This window comes from Scyliorhinus torazame, chromosome 2 (assembly GCF_047496885.1).
Source record: "Scyliorhinus torazame isolate Kashiwa2021f chromosome 2, sScyTor2.1, whole genome shotgun sequence".
NCBI lineage: Eukaryota > Metazoa > Chordata > Chondrichthyes > Carcharhiniformes > Scyliorhinidae > Scyliorhinus > Scyliorhinus torazame.
In genome coordinates this window covers 322,607,263-322,631,711 of record NC_092708.1, presented here as the reverse complement: position 1 = coordinate 322,631,711, position 24,449 = coordinate 322,607,263, and the positions used below count along the sequence as shown (strand labels likewise).

Here is a 24,449-nt window from a genome sequence, read left to right as displayed (position 1 = left end):
GCCGAAAGCGATTTCGGTGTCGGCGACCGGAGAATCCAGCCCAAGGCCTGGATTCTGCCATTGAGAGCCTTTGACAGTGGCTGCTGGTGGGTAATATTCAATTGCAGTGAATATCAACCCTTACAACACCAGGTTAAAGTCCAAACAGGTTTATTTGGCTTTCAGAGCGTAGCTCCTTCATCAGGTGAGTCACTTGATTTCTACACATTTCAACAGTGGTCAATGGAACACAAACAGAGGCAGGAACATTGAAGACGTTTTTCTCATGCTAACTCATGAGCATTTACAACAACCATACCAACTGGGAGCTGCCAACTTTCAGATGGAATCTGGGGCTTTTTAAAATCTCTAAAGCACATATGTCAGTACCTTAACCAGGAGCAGCATAGCGGCGAGATAGAGTCTGAAATTCTATGAGGTTTTTAATGGTGAAACCTGGCTGAAATGCAGGGGAGTTCAAGGTCGGACCACCAACAAGATTGAGGAGACAGATCACAAGTGGCAATCAAGTGAAAACAAATGTGGGTTTCAATAGTTATAATTATAGGAGGACAGATTGGAAAATAGTAAGAGACAACCGAGTTAATCATCTGATCACCATTACGGACGAGAGCTTCATTTTAACACTGAAATCTCTTCTTATGGGAAGAGGATTGTCAAAATGACCATATCTCATTCCCCTCACTGGGAATATAGGAGTCCACCAGTAGGGAATGGGAAAAGGAGCAGGTATTTGCTGGTCTGTTATTTGCTCATAACACTGGAAAGTGGAGTTTCATTGCTAATTTCTGTCAGCTTTAAGCATTTTCTTACATATTATAGTTCTTAGATTTTCAGTTGTTGATGCCCGAACTGAGAGTTAAATAGGCTTTTCAGTGAAGCTCCCTCTAATTCAAGATGATTCAGATGATGAAAGGATGGATTGTGTGGTGGATTTGGGGTATCTTTGATCTTCTCTGTCCGCATCTACGGGCAAAGACAACCCAGTTTGGAATTTCGCCGGCAAATTGTGTTCCAGTTTTGGTCATTACTGAAGCAGTGACTGAGTAGTGCTGAGCTGTCCCTATTACCTAACATCCAGCTAAGCAGTTACATTTCTCCTTAACAGTGACCCACGATGTTGGCAATGGGGGACTGAGCCACAGTTGTGCCATTGAAAGAGAGGAGGAGACTTTCTCTTGCTCAGAATGGTCATCACTTTGTATCTCGGCCTTGCTGTAAATTGGTACGGGCTGCTTTGTTACCTGAATTTTATGCTCACAATTTTCTCAGGTTCAGCATCGCCAGCTACTCCAATAACCAGATTTTGCACCCCTATGGTTCAGAGTGAACCTCAACCTGCTCAATATCTAAGTAAACGATACCAATAGCCAGTAATGGCAACAGAGAATCTTTATCCTCAGCTACAGCTGCCGGAATGTGCTTTTTAAAATTCATTCATTGGAAATGGGCATTGACTGGGGAGCCCTGTGCGTCTTCCACATAAATGCCAGAACCAGTTATTCACTTTCCATTTTCAATGGTGGAGGAACCGTCTGCATAAATCTTTAAAGCGTTGTCTGTGGTGTGTGGATTCTGCGTTTTACTGCCTGCTCGTGTGTGCAGTGACTTCGGAATAAAGGGTCCTGTGTGGTGTCGGGCTGCTATGATCTGGCACACATGTGGGGTCCCTGCATACTGAAGGTTATCTGCTAGAAATGTGTGGGTCTTTGTACGTTTGACTGTAATGTCCCTTCCTTGTAACAACAGTGTCCAGCGAGTTGCTCTGATCTGGCTGACTGAACCGTCCTTTAACCCACCATCTAATAATAGCTGCGTTGAGGTGTGCTCGGTTAAAATCGTTACTGGGTTAAGGCCTGTGATGTATGCAAAATACTATACTGCCCAAAAGACTGCAAGCAAGTGCGTTCGCAGGCTGTAAATCCTTGCTCTACGGGATCCAAAACTCGTGACGCGTAGGCTACGGGTCCTAAGCAGTCATGTCTTTCCTGTAGGAGTACTGCTGATAGGGTTCGGCCGGTGGTTGCTACTTCTATGGCATAGGGAGAGTGTGGGTCTGGAACTTGCAAAGCGGGGGCTGTGCCTAGGGCACGTTTTAATTCATCGATGGCGTCTGTGTGCTGAGGAAGCCATTCCCATGGAGTGTTCTTTTTAAGGAGCTCTGAGAGTGGGGCTACTTTTGTGGCAAAACCATCTATATGGTTCCTACAATATCCAGCTAATCCTAAGAATGACTGGAGTGCAGTGATATTGTGGGGCAGGGACAATTTAACTATTGACTCAATTCGCTTCTGTTCGATCTCCCTCTTCCCATGGGTGATAATGGTGCCTTTCTTTTAAGATCTGGGCTTTTTTGACCTTACATCCAATGGATTGCAAAAGACCTAGTAATTGCGAAAGAAGCTTTACATGCTCTCCCTTTGTGTCCGTCTGCAGGAGTAAGTCGGCCACATATTATGTAAAGCATTCATGGCGGGAAAATTTGGAAATTGTCGGTGGAAAATGGAGGGGGAGTTGTGGAATCCTTGCGGGAGGCAAGTCCATGTATACTGCTGCCCTTGAAATGTGAACGCGAACTTATATTGACAGGTTTTGTCTAGCGGGATGGGCCAATAGCCATTGCTGATGTCCAGCACTGTGAAGTACTTTGCCTGTAGTCCCTGCTTGAGCATGTTCTCGGGACTCGTGGCAACGGTGGGGGCTGCCAAAGGGGTGACCTTGTTAAGTTCTCGGTAGTCGATTGTCAGTCGCCAAGAACCATCGGGTTTTTCACAGGCCAAATTGAGACATTATTTGTTGAGGCTACCGGCCGATTACTCCTTGATCTAATAAGCTATTGATGACTTTTGAAATCTCGCCCTTGGCTTGCTCTGGAAAACCGTATTGCTTCTGTGGATTAGGATCGGGACCTGAAATTGTGACCATTCCTGGGATCTTCCCACAATCGTGTTTGTGTTGGGCGAAGGAAACTTTATGTTTTCTGAGGACCTCTCTAATTGTCTGGTCTGTACTCATTGTTTGCGGATCAAACCAATAGTCTCCTACTGAGCAAATCCTATGTTCATAGTCCCCTACTGTGAGCGGAGCGGGGGATCCAGCTGCTTTGGCCATTTTCCATATGCACCTATTCACAGGATCAAAGGAAAGGTTGTGGGAGCTCATAAAATTGATTTCTAGAATGTGCTTGGCTGTTTGGAGCAAGTTGACTAAAACAACGGGGTGTCTGGTGCTTATGGATCCTATCTGAATATCTACGGGGGCTGTGATGTATCCCTGCTGTACGTATCCAGTAAATCCACAAAGGGTGATGGTGTCTGTGGTGGGCCATTTGTCACGCTGGAACATTGTGGAGGAGTTTAAAGTGGTGCGGAACACTCCGGTGTCCCAAAGAAATTCTACTGGATGTCCCCGGACTGTGCCTGTGACTACTGGTCTGCCTGATTTGTCCCAGAGTGTGTCGCAGACCCAAGTTGGGGAGTCCGAACACCGTCAATCTGTGGTGTTGATTGCTGAATTATCTGAACGGGCGCTAAGACTATGTATGGGCCTAACATTGTTCCTAAGTGGGGGGGCCTGGTTGTTGGTGGCGTTGCTGGTTCGGGGGTTTTGTTGGCATTCGCGGGCGTAATGTCCCATGTGTCCACAATTATAGCAACCTCGTGGCCCTGTGCTCTGGGGTGCTGTCCTTCATGTCTACCCTCATTTATCCATGCTGGGTCCTGGTTAGTCCTAACTGGATGCATATTTGCTTCTATCTGTTCCTGATCTGCCTTCCTGTGTAGGGATTGTTTCCAAGCTCTGGAGAGTCGCTTTAAAACCCAAACTTCATTGTGTGTGGCATCTGCGGGGTCGTAATTCACACAAGCTTTTTGACCTGCTTCTGTGGCGTGGGAGACTAAAGTGTGGGACCATTTAGTTGTGTCATCGTTATCTCAGTGTGCGCGGTTCAAATCCCCAAATACTGCCTTAAAATGGATCCAAAGGGGACCTGCAAATGCGGTCGGATGCTCTCCCTTCTTTTGCCTACAACGGTTCAAACCTTCTACGGGGTCTCCCTTGTTGTACTCGATCGCATCTAAAATGGCCGTTTTGATCTCCTGGAGGGTTCCTCCTCCTACATTCTGGGGTTCTGGTAAAGCTGAGCTGATGGACTGGTCAAGGCTCATAACTATAAGTTTAACTTCCTCCCTTTCGTCTGGACCGTACATAACCTTTTGCTGGCGTACTCTCTCAAAGAAATTATGCGGGTCTGCGGTGGGTTCAAATGGATCAATTTTAGCGGAGGCATCTCTCAGTTGGGTGATGGATAATGGGGTGGTGTGAACGCAATCGGGCTCCTCCCGATCCGATGACTTGCGCTGTGTGGTGACTGGATTCATGGGGGTGTGTGCTGCCTGTGCAGTCAGTGGTGCGGGTGCTTTCCTTTTCAGGGCATGGGGCCTCTATTGTGATTTTCTGTGTCCTCCACATATCTCTGGGCGGTTTCATTTAGTTATTGCCAATTGGGGGCACGTTCCTCATCTAAATTTTGTCCAAACGAATACCTAAATCCATTTTGCACTGAAAGCAGTGACTGCAGCTTCTCTATTTGTTGTCTGCATTTCACGTGGTCTACTGTGCTCTGTCTTTGTTCTGTAGTGGAGCTATGGAGCATTTGTTAAGTTGTCTTTAAATCCGCGCATTGTCTCGTTAACTGTGTTACCTGCTGTTCTGTCTCTTCTCGTACCAAAACTGCGCGCTGTGTATTCTTGGTAGGCTTTATCGTACTGGGCCTGAAAGCTGCTAAGGTGAACTAAACAAGATTGTTGTGCCCGTTTGACATCAGCCATCTCTTTATCTTTAGCTGCCAACTGATCCCGGAGTTGCTCATTAATCTTTTCACTTTCACTGTAGTTTCCCTCTTTCTTCTCCTCTTTCTCAACTTGCTGTCTGCGGAGCGTCCTCACGACATCCTCTGTGCCTCGCACCTGTGCCAAACAGGACACTATTGCCGTCGGCTTTCGAACTTTTGATGCTTTTTTCTTATGTACCTCGGTTAGGTTGTCCCACCAGGTTTGTCCTATGCTTCCTGGACCTGACTCATCATTTGAACAAAACTCGGACCAATCCTTTCCCCTTTAAATACTTCCTCAATTCCTCTTCCCATATGGGGCACTGCTCTGCTCTGTTGGTCGCAGCGACCTCGGGTTCCTGCGGGTTCATTAAACGTTCCATCGCTTTTGTGGCCATTGCTACTATTATCTTGTTTTTCCTACCATAATCTCTGTTTTTCCTACCGTTAATCTCTGTTTTCCTACCGTTAATCTCTTTTTTTCCTACCGTTAATTTGGGACAGGGGGAATTAGGCGGTGATTCGAACAGTGGTATGGCCTAGGCTATTTTCCGGTTCACAATACTCCTGATAGTTTTACGCAAAATCTAATGAGTTTACCTTATATCCCTGTTAGTACGCACGCAAGTTAATACACACTTCCAAATCTTTGTGATTTGATCGATACGGGCCTTACACTTGTGGTTCTTTCACTTTTTTTTTTCTCGCAATTGGATTTCAAAGTTTTGTGGATTCTCTCAGAGTGAGAAAATCACTTCTAATCGAGTCCCGGCGGAGTCGCCAATAATGTTGCTCTTTTCAATAATGATGCTCTTTAGAGTCGCCAGGTATCAAATGATACCACCACAAGGCTTTACCGGATATCGACCAAAGGACCACACAACCAGTTAGTCAGTTCAAGTTCAAAGATGGTTTATTTACACACAAGGATTACTTCGACATGCAACACAAAACACTACAAATTAAAATACACCTAACAACTACAATAACCTATACTTAACTTCAGGGCGAAATGCCGATGGACAAGGCCTTTGTCCGGATCTTGCATGGCTGGGTGGAAGAAGTGGCTATGTTTCTGCTGGGCTCATCCGTCTGGTAGCAATCGTTGGTCTTGATCTTGTCTGTCTGGTCGTTATGCTGCATTTGGGTTGGCATTGGCCGGATCCAAGAGAGACCGAGCACATGGCTGTGTCTCTTCTTATCCCTCTGGGATTTCGCGCTCTTTGGGGCGGTCCTTAACTTGGACCCAATAATTCAACAGGCTTCGATCACTGCCTTCGATTTTGGGTGCCTTGATGGCTGGGCATGTCCTTAGCGGTCATTGACCTTGGCTGTTTGGGCTCCCTGAGTAAAGGGAGTGGCACTGCTTAGTCTGTATCTGTATTGGTTACCTGAGTACAGTTATTTTGTTCTGGGGAAATGGGCCATTAGAATGCAAACGAGCGGGGGTTTTGATCGCATCCAGCTATCTGGGTTGCAAATACATACACAAGCTCTGAGTCTATCTGAGTCCTGGGTTGGCCATAAATCCCATGGTCCTTTGCAGGTGGCCATCTGTGATGGCTACAAACCCGGGACCCCAGAGCATTTACTAGTCCAATGAGGCACACACCACCTCCCCTGAGGTGATGTGTGCCACCACATGGTTTTCCTCTCTATGAAAAGCAGACTGAATGTAACCTAATCAGGTTTAGACTCAGGCTCTTTACCAAACAATTGGTTCATTTAAATAAAACAGGAAAATGAACAGTAGGCAGTATAAAAGAGTGAATCAGCTTCCGCGATATATATATGGCGCTCACTTTCTCTCTTTACACAGACTTTCAAACCGAAGCTCACGCCCCACACTGTGAAAGATCCTGCAGGTTCAGTTTGGCCTGGCTTCTCTGCTGAGTCAGCGCAAGGGAAATACACAGAATTCTTCAATGGTTCAAAAGCTTCAAACTGATTCTTGAGGGAAACACATTTCCCTCATAAATACAATCCAAGCCCCGATACAGTAACAAAAAGGCTGCATTTTCTTTATGTTTAGTATGTATCCAATCCCCAATAGTGCCCTGCGTTGCCAGTCATTCAATGTGAAGCATCTGGCCAATTCCCTCTTTACTCTCAGGCCCTACCATGTCGAGTTCATATTTATTGAGCAATCTGGAATGTTCAGGTCCTCTTCTCCTTCTAATCCACTCTCCCTTGTTTTTTTCTCTTAACGCTGTAAGTAGAGAAATAAATACTGAGATTAGAAGTTTGAAAGCATCGACCATAGAATCCCTACAGTGCAGAAGGAGGCCATCAAGTCTGCACCGACCTTTCGAATGAGCACTCTACCCACGCCCACTCTCCCTATCTCCGTAACCTAACCTGCACATCCCTGGATACTAAGGGCAGTTTATCATGGTCAATCCACTTAACCTGCACATCCTTCGACTGTGGGCGGAAACTGGAGCACTCAGAGGAAGCCCACGCACACACAGGGAGAACGTGCAGACTCCATACCGTCACCCGAGGCCGGAATTGGGCCCGGGTCCGTGGTGCAGTGAGGCAGCAGTGCTAACCACTGTGCGGCCACACACTAAAGAGTGTTAAAAAAGTGAAAGCAAAGTGGTCATTCTGCCTCTCGACACATGTGCAAGAAAATGAACGTGCATCGTGCAGGTCAGTCGCGTGATACGTTTATTTGATGGGGTTCTCTTTCCACAGTTCTGACTGAAGCAACAGAATAAAGTGTATCCTGCTGCATTATTGACATTCATGTAAAGCGCAGAGCTGTTGTCCGAAAATCCTAGCATGCAGCCTTCAAGGTGCAGCAAGATGAGAGGAATATGTTAACGTCTTGGATACTTTGCTCATCCATTTAATATTGTGAAATGCTACCTTGGCAGACCTACTCGAGGCACTAATCTTTTTCTTTATCTGCTGCCACACCCACTGAATATTTGAGACTGCAACAACTGCGGTATTTCCTGCTAAGCGGTTTGAATGTTTTTTTTCTGTGAGGAGGATGACCTGTGATGCCAAAGACAGCACACCTCCCTGCCAGAACCTCTTTCATAAGCAGGCCTCAGAAAAAGGAGTTGATGGGCATCTTTCTTCAACCTCAGGCCTCTTTTGGTGCCAGACAGGTGAATCAACCCCTTTGAGCAGAAGCTGCAGCCTTTAAGAGCACTGTCTGCGTGGTATTTCCTGTCCCCCTCATTCTTCCACCCCGGTGACAGCACATTCCCAAGGTAGGCCCAATACAGGCCAGGAACTCCCTATGGGTAGCCAGTGAGACTGCCTTAACGGAAATCTCAGGGGATTGCCCTGTCACAATGTTGGTGAGAATTCTGTTTGCTGCGACTATGGTTGCGGCCATTTTAGTGTTAGGACCAGAAAATGTTCTCTGTGGTGCAAGCAGAAAGAAAAATGTAGGAGGAACAAGTGGAGCATCAGCAGGGCAATGACTGTGGCAAATGGGAACAGACTAGGGGAGTGTGACAGGAGGAGAGATTGGAAGCTAGAGTTGAGATGACAGACTTCATAAGAACAATATGTGGGGCGGAGATCAGAGAACACTGACACAGATTAAACATCAGTGGGTCAGGTTTTATTACTGACGGCGATGCAATTTCAAAGCCGATGGCGGAGAAAACAAATTATTGTTATCAAGCTCATGTTCGGTTGGGAGTATAAATGGAAAACAAATGAGGGAGGAAAGCAAAAGTTTCCTGGGTATTTGGCTTCCACATCTGTCTAAAGTGTAAAAGAATAAGCCAAAGAGAGAAAATAAACACAGTGAAAGATTGGTTTTATCACAACTGGGATAGGTGGTGGCCCTCCTCAACTATTGCTCTGTTATCAGCAGAACAGGCATCCAGCTTACTCTTGTCTGTGTTTAGGTTGAAAAAAAAGCTGATCGGGCCTGTTACCCCTGGGGCACACCGATTATCCACTATACTCCAGCTAAAACTCCTGCTGCCACACATAAAACATTATCATATTTGAATGTTTTATGGCAACGCAAAAGTGGTTTTACAACTGGCAGATTTGCACTATGGTAGCGTCTAGTCCAGTGATATTTGACAGCATTAATATGTAGCGCAAACGAGAGCTAGTTTATTCTATCTTTGTTATATAGATGCTGATGGATCAGCATTATAAGCATTTTTATTTTGGTGTAGACATTCACAGTTGCAATGTTACCTTTTTGTTTCATTAATCTCATTGGTTTATCTCTTTGAATGATAAATTGGGGTCATTGGAAATTCAAAATGGTGGTACAACAACAAAATACCTGGACAGGATTCTCCATCCAGCGACATCGTATCACAATTGGGCGGAGAATAACATGACAGCCGAACATCGAGGCCGGCGGCAGGCATCGCACAGAATGCCATGCTCCGGCGCCTCAACAGCGGTGTCAATGAGTTCTGTGCTGCACGTACAGCAAACGCCATTGGCATGTCATTAACGGGCCCGCCCTCGTATTCTCTGGGCTTTCCACGATGCTCAGCCACCACCAGGAGGAATTACCAATGGCGAGGTTCACTTGTGGTATTTAGGATCAGGAAACAGGCGCCATGACTGCTGAGGGAGAGAGCGGAGGTAGTTACTGTTCCCAAAGGTGCAATAATGGGCTCCCGGTCCTGCCACTGGCAGGGCTGGCTGGGCGACTGCCAGCGCGGGGGGGATTAGCGGGGTGGGGGGGTTACCAGGGGCTTGGCCGTGGGGTTGGCGTGTACCACCGGAACCGGGGTGCCCAGGCATGGATCGCCATTGCCGCAGCCTGCAAGACAGCCATCTTGCTGCACACCCCACTAACAGCCCTCCGTGGCCCTTGGTTGCGCAGAGAAACACCAGCCATATGGGTATCCCCTCCACCCACATACAACCGGACACCACCCTACTAGCGGGCATTGTGCGCTCACCCAAGCTGGGCGCCCACAGTATCTCCCACAGGGGGTGCTGGACAGGGCTGCAGAGTGTACCGCTGGCATGGGTAGCACCAGCTACTGGTACCCTTGCCAGCAGAGCCAGATGTCGGGGCCAGGGGTGCGGTGCGGAGGGCAGAGGGACGGGGAAATGGCCGGGTGTGGGCATGGAGATGGGAGAGGAGGGAGGGGGATATGCGGGGGACAGGGGTGAGACGGGAGGGAGTTCTGGGAGCCACAGGCTCACATCGCTGTCTGGTCCGCTTCATCGTTCAATGTGTCCTGGGGTTGTGGCCGGGACACCAGAAGGGCCCGCCAGGTGATCCTGCAAGACACAAGACATAACGCATGGTTGGATTGTGGGAGGGGGTGGTGGAGGGCTGGTGTGAAGGTGGTGGGGTGCTGCGATGGGAGATGGAGGGGTGCGAGATGGAGAGGTGGGTGTTGGGCGGGTGGTGTGGACATGGTGGGGTGGGAGATGGCGGGGTGGGAGATGGAGGGTCGGTGTGGAGATAGTGGGGTGGGAGATGGAGGGCGGTGTGGGGATGGTGGGGTGGGAGATGGAGGGGTGGGAGATGAGGGGGCGGTGTGGGGATGGTGGGGTGGGAGAGGGAGGGGCGGTGTGGAGATGGAGGGGTGGGAGATGAGGGGGCGGTGTGGAGATGGAGGGGTGGGAGATGAGGGGGCGGTGTGGGGATGGTGGGGTGGGAGAAGGAGAGGGCGGTGTGGAGCTGGAGGGGTGGGAGATGGAGGGGCGGTGTGGAGCTGGAGGGGTGGGAGATGAGGGGGCGGTGTGGGGATGGTGGGGTGGGCGATGGAGGGCGGTGTGGGGATGGTGGGGTGGGAGAAGGAGAGGCGGTGTGGAGATGGAGGGGTGGGAGATGAGGGGGCGGTGTGGGAATGGTGGGGTGGGCGATGGAGGGCGGTGTGGGGATGGTGGGGTGGGAGGTGGAGGGCGGTGTGGGGATGGTGGGGTGGGAGATGGAGGGCGGTGTGGAGATGGAGGGGTGGGAGGTGGAGGGCGGTGTGGAGATGGTGGGGTGGGAGAAGGAGAGGTCGGTGTGGAGCTGGAGGGGTGGGAGATGAGGGGGCGGTGTGGGGATGGTGGGGTGGGAGATGGAGGGCGGTGTGGGGATGGTGGGGTGGGAGGTGGAGGGCGGTGTGGGGATGGTGGGGTGGGAGGTGGAGGGCGGTGTGGGGATGGTGGAGTGGGAGATGGAGGGGCGGTGTGGAGAAGTTGTGGTGCTCGGGTGGGAGATGGAGGGGGGGTGTGGGGAGGGAGATGGGGGGGGTGGTGTGGGGATGGTGGGGCGGGAGATGGGGGGGCGGTGTGGGGATGGTGAGGTACTCGGGTGGGAGATGGAGGGGGGGGATGATGGGGTGGGAGATGGAGGGGGTGGTGTGGAGATGGTGGGCTGGGAGATGGAGGGGGTGGGGTGGGGATGGTGGGGTGGGAGATGGAGGGGGTGGGGTGGGGATGGTGGGGTGGGAGGTGGAGGGGGTGGTGTGGGGATGGTGGGGTGGGAGATGGAGGGGGTGGTGTGGGGATGGTGGGGCGGGAGATGGGGGGGCGGTGTGGGGATGGTGAGGTACTCGGGTGGGAGATGGAGGGGGGGGGATGATGGGGTGGGAGATGGAGGGGGTGGTGTGGAGATGGTGGGCTGGGAGATGGAGGGGGTGGGGTGGGGATGGTGGGGTGGGAGATGGAGGGGGTGGGGTGGGGATGGTGGGGTGGGAGGTGGAGGGGGTGGTGTGGGGATGGTGGGGTGGGAGATGGAGGGGGTGGGGTGGGGATGGTGGGGTGGGAGGTGGAGGGGGTGGTGTGGGGATGGTGGGGTGGGAGATGGAGGGGGTGGGGTGGGGATGGTGGGGTGGGAGGTGGAGGGCGGTGTGGTGATGGTGGGGTGGGAGGTGGAGGGGGTGGTGTGGGGATGGTGGGGTGGGAGATGGAGGGGGTGGGGTGGGGATGGTGGGGTGGGAGGTGGAGGGCGGTGTGGTGATGGTGGGGTGGGAGATGGAGGGGTTGGTGTGGAGATGGTGGGGTGGGAGATGAGGGGGCGGTGTGGAGAGGTTGTGGTGCTCGAGTGGGAGATGGAGGGGGGTGTGGAGATGGAGGGGGGGTGGAGATGGAGGAGGGGTGTGGAGATGGTGGGGTGCTGTGGTGGGAGATGGAGGGGGGGGATGGTGGGTTGGGAGATGGAGGGGTTGGTGTGGAGATGGTGGGGTGGGAGATGAGGGGGCGGTGTGGGGATGGTGGGGTGGGAGATGAGGGGGCGGTGTGGAGAGGTTGTGGTGCTCGAGTGGGAGATGGAGGGGGGTGTGGAGATGGAGGGGGGGTGGAGATGGAGGAGGGGTGTGGAGATGGTGGGGTGCTGTGGTGGGAGATGGAGGGGGGGGATGGTGGGTTGGGAGATGGAGGGCGGTGTGGAGATGGTGGGGTGGGAGATGGAGTGGGGGGTGGAGATGGAGGGGGGGTGCGGAGATGGAGGGGGGGTGGAGATGGAGGGGGGTGTGGAGATGGTGGGGTGGGAGATGGAGGGGGGGTGGAGATGGAGGGGGGGTGGAGATGGAGGGGGGGTGGAGATGGAGGGGGGGTGGAGATGGAGGGGGGGTGGAGATGGTGGGGTGCTGTGGTAGGAGATGGAGGGGGGGGATGGTGGGTTGGGAGATGGAGGGCGGTGTGGAGATGGTGGGGTGGGAGATGGAGGGGGGGTGTGCAGATGGAGGGGTGCTGGGGTGGGATATGAGGGGGGGTGGAGATGGTGGGGTGCTGGGGTGGGATATGAGGGGGGGTGTGGAGATGGTGGGGTGCTGTGGTGGGAGATGGAGGGTCCTAGTCAGATGCTGAGCGCCTGGACAAGGTTATTCCAGCTAGGGTGGGTCCGTCAGGAGGGGGTGTCAGTGATACTCCAGCGAGTGCATAGCCGATTGGAAGTGTCCCAAAGGCTATGGGCACAGGAGATGGTGCCCACAATGTGTGGTATCGAGGACAATACTGCTAGGCTGCGACTGCAGTGGAAAGGCTGGAGCACGATGTCCGCGCCATGAGCGCTGGTGACCAAGGCGTGGCTCAGTGAGTGATGACCATTGCTGAGCGCCTCAACAGCATGTCCCAGTCGCTGGGGGCGTGTCCCAGATGCCGGTGGACATTGCCGGTGCACTGCAGAGCAAGTCCCAGGAACAGGTGAGCATTCTGACACACTTCAGAGTGTGGCCCACTCACTAGGGAGCATCACTAAGGGTGTCGACATCATGGTGTGGACTATGGGGGTCCGGCAGGGTCGGCAAGGCAGGGTGACGTAGGGGCCTTCGGAGCTCACTCCATCTGCCTCTCTGTCCCATGGAGACCCCCAGGACCACATGGGCACCATCTGGAAGGAGGGAGCACTGATGGTCGACCCGGAGCCTCCCACCAGGGAGACAACCCACCAGGGAGGCGACGGCGGTCTCCAGTTCTCCCGAGTCCCCCTTCCTTTCCCCGGCGTGTCTCAAGGTCAGCGGGCAGAACAGGGTGGCACAGCATTGCCATGTCACTGGTAAGATGACCCCAGACCCTCCAGAGGTTGCCCGCCAGGGCATCAAAGGCCAGAGAGCGTGGAAAGCAGCAGCTTCCAACTTCGATGCGCATCCTGGGGACACACCTAGATGTTGCGGCAGAGCATGGGAGCTTAAGAAAATTGAGTATCACTGCATGGGCATTGGAGGGAGGGGGCATGGGGGGGGGCACCATCATTAGTTAGGGACAGTTCGGGTTTCCTAACTGCACAACTAAAACGTTCTACACCTGATACATGTGGAGCTCCTGTCACGTTTTTCCACATGGTGGGCCATCCCACACCCCCACCACCCATTGTCCACTGCTCCCCTGACCCCTGTACCCCCTCCGCAAGCACAGTGGTCCAAGATCAGGAGCCCCGATGCATACCACGTCTGGTGATGGGTGTGCGTGCACTCTCAGTAGAAAGACAGAAGTCAGACTGTGGCATAGATTGAGGAGCACCTGAGCTTACCTCACAGCAGGTTATAATCACTCTCCTGACTTGTATATTAACCCGCAGAACATGCCAACACAGGCCCATTGCCCGGGAGTGATGTTACACAGGCCCTCGGAGGGTGGAACAGGGTAGCGGGCGTCGGAGGGTGGGCGGGGGGAGGATTGAATGGGTGGAAGGATGAAGGATGGGGTGGCCAATGGGCGGAGGGAGTGATCGGAGGGGAGAAGGGGGAGAGAGGAGAAGGGGGGATAGGGAAGGGGGAGATGGGTGAAGGGCGGAGAGGGGATACTGGGTGGAAGGGTGACTGGAAGGATGAGGGGTAGGGGGAGGGGGTGAGATGACGATCAAAGCCTCGTCCTATGAGAGGCGGGTGAGGATGAGGGCTTCTCTGGTTTTCCGGGCATGGCAGGCCCTTTCCACCACCACCTGTTCTCCTTCCTCCGGCTGCTCCCGTGGGTCCTCCCCAAACTCGTCCAACATCCCTTCCTGGTCCGGCCCCTCCTCGCCCTCCTCCTCCTCAGATGAGGCCGCATTTTCCACCTCCAGCACGTCGCCCTGCTGCTGTGCTCGGATGTGGAGGGCACAGCAGACCACCACAAAGCAGAGGACCCTCTGGGGAGTGTACTGCAGTGCATCACCTGAGCGGTCCAGGAACCACACTTTCAGCAGTCCGCTCCACCGCTCAATGACAGCACGGGTGGCAACATGGGCCTTATTATAATGGGTCTCCGCAACGGTCTCTGGCCTCTGTACTGACGTCATCAGCCAGGACCTCAGCGGGTACCCCTTATCGCCCAATAGCCAACCCATCATTCTGGGGTGGCCCTCATAGATGTCGGGGTTCTCCGATGCACACAATCTGGGGGATGGCGTGTAGGATCCGTGGGCGCTGAGCTGCTCACCCTCCCGACCCAGGGGCAAACGCTACCGGTGGTGTCCAGCACACTGACCAGGCCCCCCCCCCCTACCCCCCACCAGGGCTCCCCCACCCACCCTCCTAACCACTGGGGCAGCAGGCTGCATGCTCGACTTCATAAATGGCTTCCCACCTCCTCCAATCCCCTCAGCAACTATTGTGCTGGGCTCCCGTTTTTAAACAGGAGTGCTAAACAGCGCCTGCATGACCTCCCATTTGGGAGTCGGCTAGATCATGGGAGGACGTTCGAGAGGGCGTCCATCACATTAATGAGATGAAGGTTGCCCTCAATTGTTGTTAATTAGTATTGGGATCCAGAACCTGCCAATGGGAGTGGGCCAGGTAGATCAGAAACTGATCGGCGCCCAGCTGAGACCCCGATTGCGGCCTCTCCCGCGTTCAAACGCATCAGACCATGAACTCTCTCCTCCACTTTTGCCCCTTTTTAACCCAATATTTTTATGCCAATGTCCTCCCTCCCCCACTTTTTCTCATGTTTGGCTTTCACAGTGCGCTGACCTCTGCCCTCCTATTAACACATTCTGCTATCTCACCTTTATGCTACTCCAGCACCTTCTTTAGTCTTTAGCACTGCCGTTAACATCCATTTTGTCTTGAGCCTGTGACATATGGGCGACACGGTAGTTAGTGGTTAGCACAGTTGCTTCACAGCGCCAGGGTCCCAGGTTCTATCCCCGGCTTGGGTCACTGTCTATGCGGAGCCTGTACGTTCTCCCCTTATCTGCGTGGGTTTCCTCCGGGTGCTCCGGTTTCCTCCCACAAGGCCCGAAAGACGTGCTTGTTAGGTGAATTGGACATTCTGAATTCTCCGTCTCTGTACCCGAACAGGCACCAGAATGTGGCGACTAGGGGCTTCTCACAGTAACTTCACTGCAGTGTTAACGTAAGCCTACTTGTGACAATCAAAATATATTTTTTAAAATCATGGTCTAATCTATCGGAGCTCCCACCTATCCCAGACCTCCTATTTTGCTCCAATTACTCCACCCGCTCATTAACAATATAAATCTATCATGTTTCTCCCTCTCTGTAGCTCTGAAGAGGGGTCATATGGACTCGAAACATTAACTCTGTTTCTCTCTCCCCAGATGCTACCAGATCTGCTGAACTTTTCCAGCATTTTCTGTTTTTACTTCAAATTTCCAGCATCAACAGTATTTAGCTTTCATGATTACGATGATGTGCAAGACTTCAATAATTTGACAGTAACTGAGGTACCAATGTGGATTTCTAATGTGCATTAGTTTAAAGATCTCCGTAGCAAAGATCAAATCGCTCCACAGTGCAATAAGGATCCAAAAGAGAAAGGTAAGTTATTTTTTCTTCTTTTTTTTAAATGTATTTATTCAAAGTTTTTCAATAATTTTACAAAACACTCCAAAACGGAAAATAATACAAAGAAAGAAGGGCAACATGCCAACAAAACAAAACAACTTAACCCTCTAACCGATAGACAGTTTAACAAACTAATACCCAACTCAAAATGAAATGGGGTATGCACCCCTTACAAAAAGGAAAATAAATCAGCCCCCCCCCCCCCCCCACCCCGGGTTGCTGCTGCTGTTGACCAACACCTAACGTCCCGCGAGAAAGTCAAGGAACGTTTGCCATCGCCTGGAGAACCCCTGCAAGGACCCTCGCAAGGCAAACTTTATCTTCCCCAACCTGAGAAACCCCACCATGTCACTGACCCAAGCCTCTACGCTTGGGGGCTTCGCGTCCCTCCACATTAACAAGAGCCTGCTCCGGACTACCAAGGAGGCAAAGGCCAGGACTCCGGCCTCTTTCGACTCCTGCACTCCCGGATAATCCGATACACCAAATATCGCTATCCCCCAGCTCAGTTTTACCTGAGTATCCAAGACCTTGGACATAGCCTTTGCAAAGCCCTTACAAAACTCTGCAAGTGCCGGGCAGGGCGTGGTTTGCTGGGCTCCCCGAACACCTCACACACCTGTCCTCCACCCCAAAACACTTACTCATCCTCGCCCCTGCCATATGCGCCCTGTGTACCACTTTCCACTGGATCAGGCTGAGCCTGGCGCAGGATGAGGAGGAATTGACCCTGCCCAGGGCGTCAGCCCACAGGCCCTCATCCAGCTCCTCACCCAGCTCCCCCTCCCGCTTGCCCTTCAGCTCCTCCACCGTAAGTTATTCTTTCAGATCTTACCCTCTATCATTGTGACCCATCTCTTAGATGCTGATCCACCCTCTGTGTAATGCAACGTTTTATTCGTCTAGTTTCAGATTTCCATAATTCCAATTTTTTTCATATTTCCAATATAATTTCATTGTTGTTTGCCCTGTCACAATTTACATATAATCTGTGTGCATCGCGTGTGTAACATCAAGAGCTTTCAAATATTCATTGTTCATTCATCTCCTCTGCAGGTAAAAGTTTGCTGCGGGATCCTCGGCTCCGCCGGCAACGCACTCATGCCCGTGGGTTTTCCGAAGGCGTTGGGTGGCCACAATGGGAATGGAGAATCCCGCTGCCGGCAGGGCAGGGCGTCGGAAAACGGGGCTGGCGGGATGGAGAATCCCGCCCTTGATGACTAAATGGACGCCGAGTCCTCCAGCTTTCTGACGGGTTTACGTTCAGCACATGATGGATTACATTATGGGCCAATCTATTCACAGAATTGTAAGGAAACAAAGGAGTATGAAGATCTGAGGCCGGAATTCTCCGGCCGTTGGGGTTCTCTTTTCCCGCTGGCAGCGGAATCCCGCCCGTGGGTTTCCCGGCAGCATGGGGTGGCTACAATGGGAAATCCCATTGATAAGCGGTGGGAAGAGAGGATCCCGCCAGCAGCTAATGGCGCGCGCCGCTGAGAGACACGCGACTTGACCTGCACGAAGATTTTCTTTTGCTGCTAAGAATGTCTTGACTATCCAGCTCGCAGCCAGACTCAATTTGCATCCCTCTGATGATTTTATTTCAAATGACCCGATTCTGCAGTTTGCTCACTTGTTTCTGCCCTGACTGTACAGCCATATCCGCACCTCCGCTGAAAGTCCCAGATGTCCCTTATCACCACACAAGTACCTGTGAACAACGCTGCAAAATATCTAGTCGTTTCAAAAAGGACAAGATCGATATTAATGACTTAGTGTTAGCTTGTAAATCAGAAGGTCACAAATTCAAGCTCCACGGTGGATACCTGAGGATATAACCTCAGGGTGGCAGCGGAGGACAATGCTGGGGAAGCTCTGCGTTGTCCGAAGACATGTCTACCAAGGTTTCCTCTGCCCTCTCAGATGGACAGCAGTTATTCTGAGGCATGTTCTCTTCAGTGGCCTGGCCAACAGTATCCCTCAACTGTGATCATTAAAACAGACTATCAGGCCATTTATCTCATTGCTCTTTGTGGGAGATGCTGTGTGCACATTTATTATAGTAACTGCATTTCAAAAGTACTTCATTAGCTGTGAGATGCTGCAGGTCATTGTGGATTTGTTAAAGTCGCTCTAAGTGAAAGTAATTTCTTTCTCGCACAGAATGGCATCTACTTTTGATTTCCAGTTCCACGGTATATTAACTTTCAGGATGCCAGAGAGGGCTTTTATTTATTTTTTAATTGAGTGATTGACTAATTATATATTAACGTGGTGACTATTACTCACTCAAAAAAAATCTGTCATCTAAGATTATCCGGAAGCTTAGGGATTACCTAACAATGAAAATTGTACAAAAGGTTTAATTAATTAATTATACCACAAAAACACAAATAAATCATCAAGGTCAAAGTGGTCACTTAAAACCAACAGCATGTGACCCATAAGCTTACTTATTTAACTGTCTACATGCACACTCAGACATGAAACAAAGTGTGCCAGTGATCCCCCCCTGGTCATCACATTACAATGCAGTACAATTCTGTTCCCCAATCTGCTTGACCAAATTGGTTATGCAATTATACAAAATACTTCATTTACAATTTTCTGCATCCTCCTGATCATGTGCATTACATTTTCAAATCGATACATGTCTGTGTTGGATAAAATGATCAGTGAACCAGAAAAAATGCAAGTTACAAACTGAAGGACTTTTTGTTCTAACTGTGCTCTTATTCGGTTCCCCGGGAAAATGAAACATTTTAGATTTTAGGGGGAGTCGCAGCGCTGAGGTATAAAATGCTTCCTCACAACCCGTCCTGTAATGACACAACTCATTCACCTTTTTTGGAATGTGTACTTAATTTCTCATCAAAAAACAACATTTGTAGCTCTTTCCAATCACTTCCACATACGCAGATAATTTAATCAAAAATTATACCATTATGGTTAAGGGGTTTTGGGATAGGGTGGGGAAGCGGGCTTGGTTGGGTAAACATTACCCAAATTGTCTAAGCTATGATCAACCTTCAGAGGGTCGGTGCAGACTCGATGGGCCGAATGCCCTCCTTCTGCACTTGTAGAGATTGTATTCTAAGCTGAACACCAATCTGTGCAAATACTGCCTTCTAGCCTGAAGCTGAGAGCTGGATCCAGCTATGGGGGATCACTTCACCACCCTCTCACATATACCCACGGTTCTGTCTGAGGTCATTTAATTTGATTTGATTTATTATTGTCACATGTATTAGTATACAGTGAGAAGTGTTGTTTCTTGCATGCTATACAGACAACGCATCAGAGATCACAGCTGTAGATATAAAGCAATCTAGTACCCTTACATCAATATGCTTCATCATTAACTGTTTCAAACCAAATTCATTTTGTCTGATTGCCATTAATTTTTTTAAATTTACATTCCTATATATAGTGACTTACCCTCTAAATAAATGAACTACAAATGATCCATTAATGAGGAACAGTGTCTATATTTATGTCTAAATTGAAAGGCCCCAATCCAATTAGTTGTTTTTGTCGAACATTTCTGTTTTCTTCTACTCGCGCTCTTTGACTCTTCAGTCCAAACACTGTTCTTTATACCAGATGCCAAACTGTTCTTGTGTCAGGGACCCATCTTCCAAAGTTTGATCAACTTGGCTAAACAAGACCTGACGACAGGGAACATTTGACTCCTTTCATTATCTTAAGGATCAGACCCATGCTTTGGAATCCATTGGAGATGACATTTTGCGATGATATGAGTGTCTTCCTTTTATTTTCTTTCCTACGGTAGCATTGTGGATAGCACAATTGCTTCACAGCTCCAGGGTCCCAGGTTCGATTCCGGCTTGGGTCACTGTCTGTGCGGAGTCTGCACATCCTCCCCGTGTCTGCGTGGGTTTCCTCTGGGTGCTCCGGTTTCCTCCCACAGTCCAAAGATGTGCAGGTTAGGTGGATTGGCCATGATAAATTGCCATTAGTGTCCAAAATTGCCCTTAGTGTTGGGTGGGGTTACTGGGTGATGGGGATAGGGTGGAGCTGTTGACCTTAGGTGGGGTGCTCTTTCCAAGAGCCAGTGCAGACTCGATGGGCCGAATGGCCTCCTTCTGCACTGTAAATTCTATGAAAAAATTCTATGAAATTCTACTCTGGGTCCAAAGTTGTAAATGACCAACAATTGAAGGAACAGTTGGCTGAAATGCTTCTAGTGTCTCATCTCGGTCTGGAAACAGCCTGGTGATGATTTCACCAATGATTTCCCACTCCCTCCCTTTTGAGAAGTGCTTACTATCCACTTGGCATTCACTTTCCTGTGGCAAAGAGACTGAATCTGACACTTTATGGTAGTGGAGAGATCCATGGTTCTCTAGTAAGTGCACACTAGGCCCAAGTGAACTGATTGAAACTCCTTGGAAGGATAATCACACCATCTACATTTCACCAGTGTGGGGCTCTGAGAGATGACCAGTGGCCTTGTATGTGCTACAATCCTGAGAGATGCAGGCAGGTGAACTTCATCTGTCACCATTTTCTGAGCCCAGCACGGTGGATTCGGAATGGTCAAATGGCAGCTATCACATCCTGAAAGCACTGAAGCACAGCAGTCAAGTGGTCTAGAGGCTGCAATTTACACAAGAGTCCATTCTGTCCCCTAATGCCTCCGGAGCTGCAGTATCTAGACCCATCAAGCGGAGGCGCTAACTGGTCCTTGGCCATTCCTTAGCTGGGAATGGCTACAGATTTCAATGAAGGTGCCATGTTGACGCTGCGATTATATGCATAAGGCTAGTTTGTACATAATGTCATGCATGACCTCCAACCACAAGGTGGCAGTGTAAACTCATCACGTGACCCTGTGATCTGGGGGTTGGGAGTAGGTTGTGCTGGAGGATAGATGTGTTTTGCAGTAATTCCACAATGGTTAATTCGTTTTAGTTGTTTATTATTTTATTTATCCCAGTTATCTTATCATGCAGTTGTTCTACAATAAATTATTTAAACTTAATGTTCTGTAGTTCATCATTCACTTTGGCCAGTCTACAGAACATGACAGGCGCTTTAAAGAAACAGAAGCTTTTGGTCATGTTGCCAAAAAGGCAAATTTGAGAGTCATACTTGTGAGTTGCTGTCATCAGCTGAGAGTGACTGTGAAGCGTGACGGTGGGTGGTGTATCTCGAATAGCTTTCTTTTCAAGTGATGACTCATTAGTTCTGGAAGTAACATCTCCAGCTCATGGTAGTCTTCTTCACAGCCTCTGCTGGAAAGATAACATTTCCCGCCCACCTCCCCAACATCTGGATCCCCTGTGCTCTGTGAATAATCCCAGATCGCATCCTCACTGTCTAATTCCTCTGTGTGTAAATATCTGGGGCGGAATTCTCCGCAATCGGCGCGATGTCCGCCGACCGGCGCCAAAAACGGCGAGAATCAGTCCGGCATCGCGCCGCCCCAAAGGTGCGGAATCCTCCGCATCTTGAGCGGCCGAGCCTTAATCTTGAGGGGCTAGGCCCGCGCCGGACTGATTTCCGCCCCTCCAGCTGGTGGGAAAGGCCTTTGATGCCCCGCCAGCTGGCGCGAAACTGACTTTGCCGGGGGGCGCATGCGCGGGAGATTCAGCGGCTGCTCACGGCATCCCCGCGCATGCGCAGTGGTGGGGGTCTCTTCCGCCTCCGCCATGGTGGAGACCGTGGCGAAGGCGGAAGGGAAAGAGTGCCCCCACGGCACACGCCCGCCCGCGGATCGGTGGTCCCCGATCGCGGGCCAGGCCACCGTGGGGGCACCCCCCCGGGCCAGATCGCCCCGCGCCGCCCCCCAGGACCCCGGAACCCGCCCGCGCCGCCTTGTCCCGCCGGTAAGAGAGGTGGTTTAATCCACGCCAGCGGGACAAGCATTCCAGCAGCGGGACTTCGGCCCATCCGGACCGGAGAATCGCCAGGGAGGGGGGCCGCCAACCGGCGCCGCGCGATTCCCGCCCCTGCCGAATATCCGGTGCCGGAGAATTCGGCAACCGGCGGGGGCGGGATTCACGCCAGCTCCCGGCGATTCTCCAACACCGCGGCGGGTCGGAGAATCTCGCCCCAGATCTGATGCATTTGAGGGAGGAAGCAAGTGTTACAAATGGTGAGTTGGGAAGATGGGCAGCAATGTGCAACTGCATAGTGAAAGTGTTTCAAACCTCATAATGTTCATCCTCGTCACCTTCTGCTTCTTCCTACACCCTTCCTCATCTCATGACTCCCCATTGCCATGGTGAATCTGCAAAAAGGAAAGTAGCATTGAAGAATGGTGAGCATTTCCCTCTTGGGATTAAGGAGGCAAGAAAGAGAGTGGAAGTTTATGACGGCCCGGTGCTTCACAGATATAACAGGGCAACAATGTAATCCTCAGTCAGTAATCTGCAAGATGCTGCCAAGCCTGTACTCTCCCACAGCAAGAGCCAGGTAGGTCACCATTAGTGCCATTACCTTCATCGCAAAGAAGGTGTCGGGTTTAAAGGAAGGAGGTTCCCTCTGGTGGCCTGCCTTTGGTGGGCAGTGAACACATATCGACAAATAGAGGTAAGGGAGGAGGTTGTCTAAACTATGATCAATGTCTCCTCTTGAGAGCAAGATGCAGAGGCACCAGAAAGAATGGGGGAAGTGAGAGGTCAGAGTTTCCCCCAGCCACATTCTTTCTCAATCTTACTCATTTATTCATTTGTTCCCTTATGCATAAACACACATCACAGTGAAACACACTAGAATGTCTTAGTACACATTAACCCCATTAAAGGTGCTATATAAATCTAAGTTGATGAATAAAAATAAAAAATGCTGGGAATACTCAGCAGACCTGACAGCTTCTGTGGAGAGAAAAACACCTTTAACCCTTTAGGTCAAGGGCCTTTCCTCAGAAATGCAAGTAGTTGTTGTATTGTCATAAACACACTGTTTGAAAGTCTCAATTACTGCCATTGGTTCAACATTTCCTCTGCTCTTCATGGTGCCCAACTGTGGCAGCTGGCAGAGCGCAATATACCCTCTGCACCTGCCCTCTAACAACACACTGCTGTTCCCACCCCACAGCGGCAAGCACCCGTTTGGACCATCACTCTGTGGGGATCAATGAGTTATAGGAGACACGAAAGAAAACACAAAGCATGAGCGAGAAGGAGCACAGAGAATGGAAGAGCTAGCTAGGGGGCCAGTTCAAGGTCGCTTTCAGCAATGAGTCAAGTTGCGTTGGCAGTTCGCCATCAACAGTTCCTGCCAGAGTGCAGGGAATCTTGCACAGTTTGGCGACTCCATGAAAGAAGTCTGGAGGTTGTTGGGAGAAGAGCCGGGTGGCAGATAGGTCGGTTTGGGGGAGGAGTTGGGTCGGGTTGAAGGGGGAGGGGTTGGGTCGGGTTGGGGAGGGGTTGGGTCGGGTTGGGGGGAGGGCGAGGGTCGGGTTGGGGGGGAGTTGGGTCGGGTTGGGGGGGTGTTAAGTCGGGTTGGGGTGTTGGGTCGGGTTGGGGGGAGGTGGGTCAGGTTGGGGGAGGGGTTGAGTCGGGTTGGGGAGGTGAGTCGGGTTGGTGGGGGTTGGGTTGGGGGGGAGTTGGGTCCAGTTGGGGGAGGAGTTGGGTTGGGTCTGGTTGGGGGGTAGTTGGGTCGGGTTGGGGAGGGGTTGGGGGGAGGGGTTGGGTCGGGTTGGAGGGAGGGGTTGGGTCGGGTTGGGGAGGAGTTGGGCTGGGTTGTGGAGGGGTTGGGTCGGGTTGGGGAGGGGTTGGGGAGGGGTTGGGTCGGGTTGGGTGGGAGTTGGGCCGGGTTGGGGAGGGGTTGGGTGGGAGTTGGGCTGGGTTGGGGGGGGGGGGGGGGAGTTGGGCCGGGTTGGGGAGGAGTTGGGCTGGGTTGGGGAGGGGTTGGGTCCGGTTGGGGAGGGGAATTGGGTCGGGTTGGGGGGGTGGGTTTGGTCGGGATGGGGGGAGGTGGGTCGGGTTGGGGAGGGGTTGGGTCGGGTTGGGGGGAGGTGGGTCGGGTTGGGGAGGAGTTGGGCCGGGTTGCGTAGGGTTGGGGGGGAGTTGGGCCGGGTTGGGAGGAGTTGGGCCGGGTTGGGGGAGGGGTTGGGTCGGGTTGGGAGGAGTTGGGCCGGGTTGGGGAGAGGTTGGGTCGGGTTGGGGAGTGGTTGGGTCGGGCTGGGTCAGGGTTGGGCCGGGTTGGGGAGAGGTTGGGTCGGGTTGGGCGGGGGAGTTGGGTCGGGTTGGGGGAGGGGTTGGGCTGGGTTGGGGAGGAGTTGGGCTGGGCAGGGGAGGAGTTGGGTCGGGTTGGGAGGAGTTGAGTCGGGTTGGGCGGAGGGGTTAGGCTGGGTTGGGGGGGGAGTTGGGCCGGGTTGGGGAGGGGTTGGGTTGGGTTGGGGAGGAGTTGGGCTGGGTTGGGGAGGGGTTGGGTTGGGTTGGGGGGAGGTGGGTCGGGTTGGGGGGAGTTGG

The 24,449-nt window shown here is 51.6% G+C and overlaps 2 long non-coding RNA genes across 2 annotated transcripts; one reads left to right on the top strand and one right to left on the bottom strand.

Moving 5' to 3' along the window:
- Positions 1–5,726: 5,726 nt before the first annotated feature.
- Positions 5,727–22,257, bottom strand: LOC140407896 (uncharacterized). Its single transcript, XR_011939871.1, has 2 exons — positions 22,182–22,257; positions 5,727–7,040 (listed from the first exon to the last, which is right to left on the bottom strand). It is a non-coding gene; the product is annotated as an uncharacterized lncRNA (long non-coding RNA).
- Positions 7,835–18,910, top strand: LOC140407895 (uncharacterized). The gene is made up of 3 exons (XR_011939870.1): positions 7,835–7,950; positions 15,759–15,978; positions 17,062–18,910. It is a non-coding gene; the product is annotated as an uncharacterized lncRNA (long non-coding RNA).
- Positions 22,258–24,449: the final 2,192 nt, after the last annotated feature.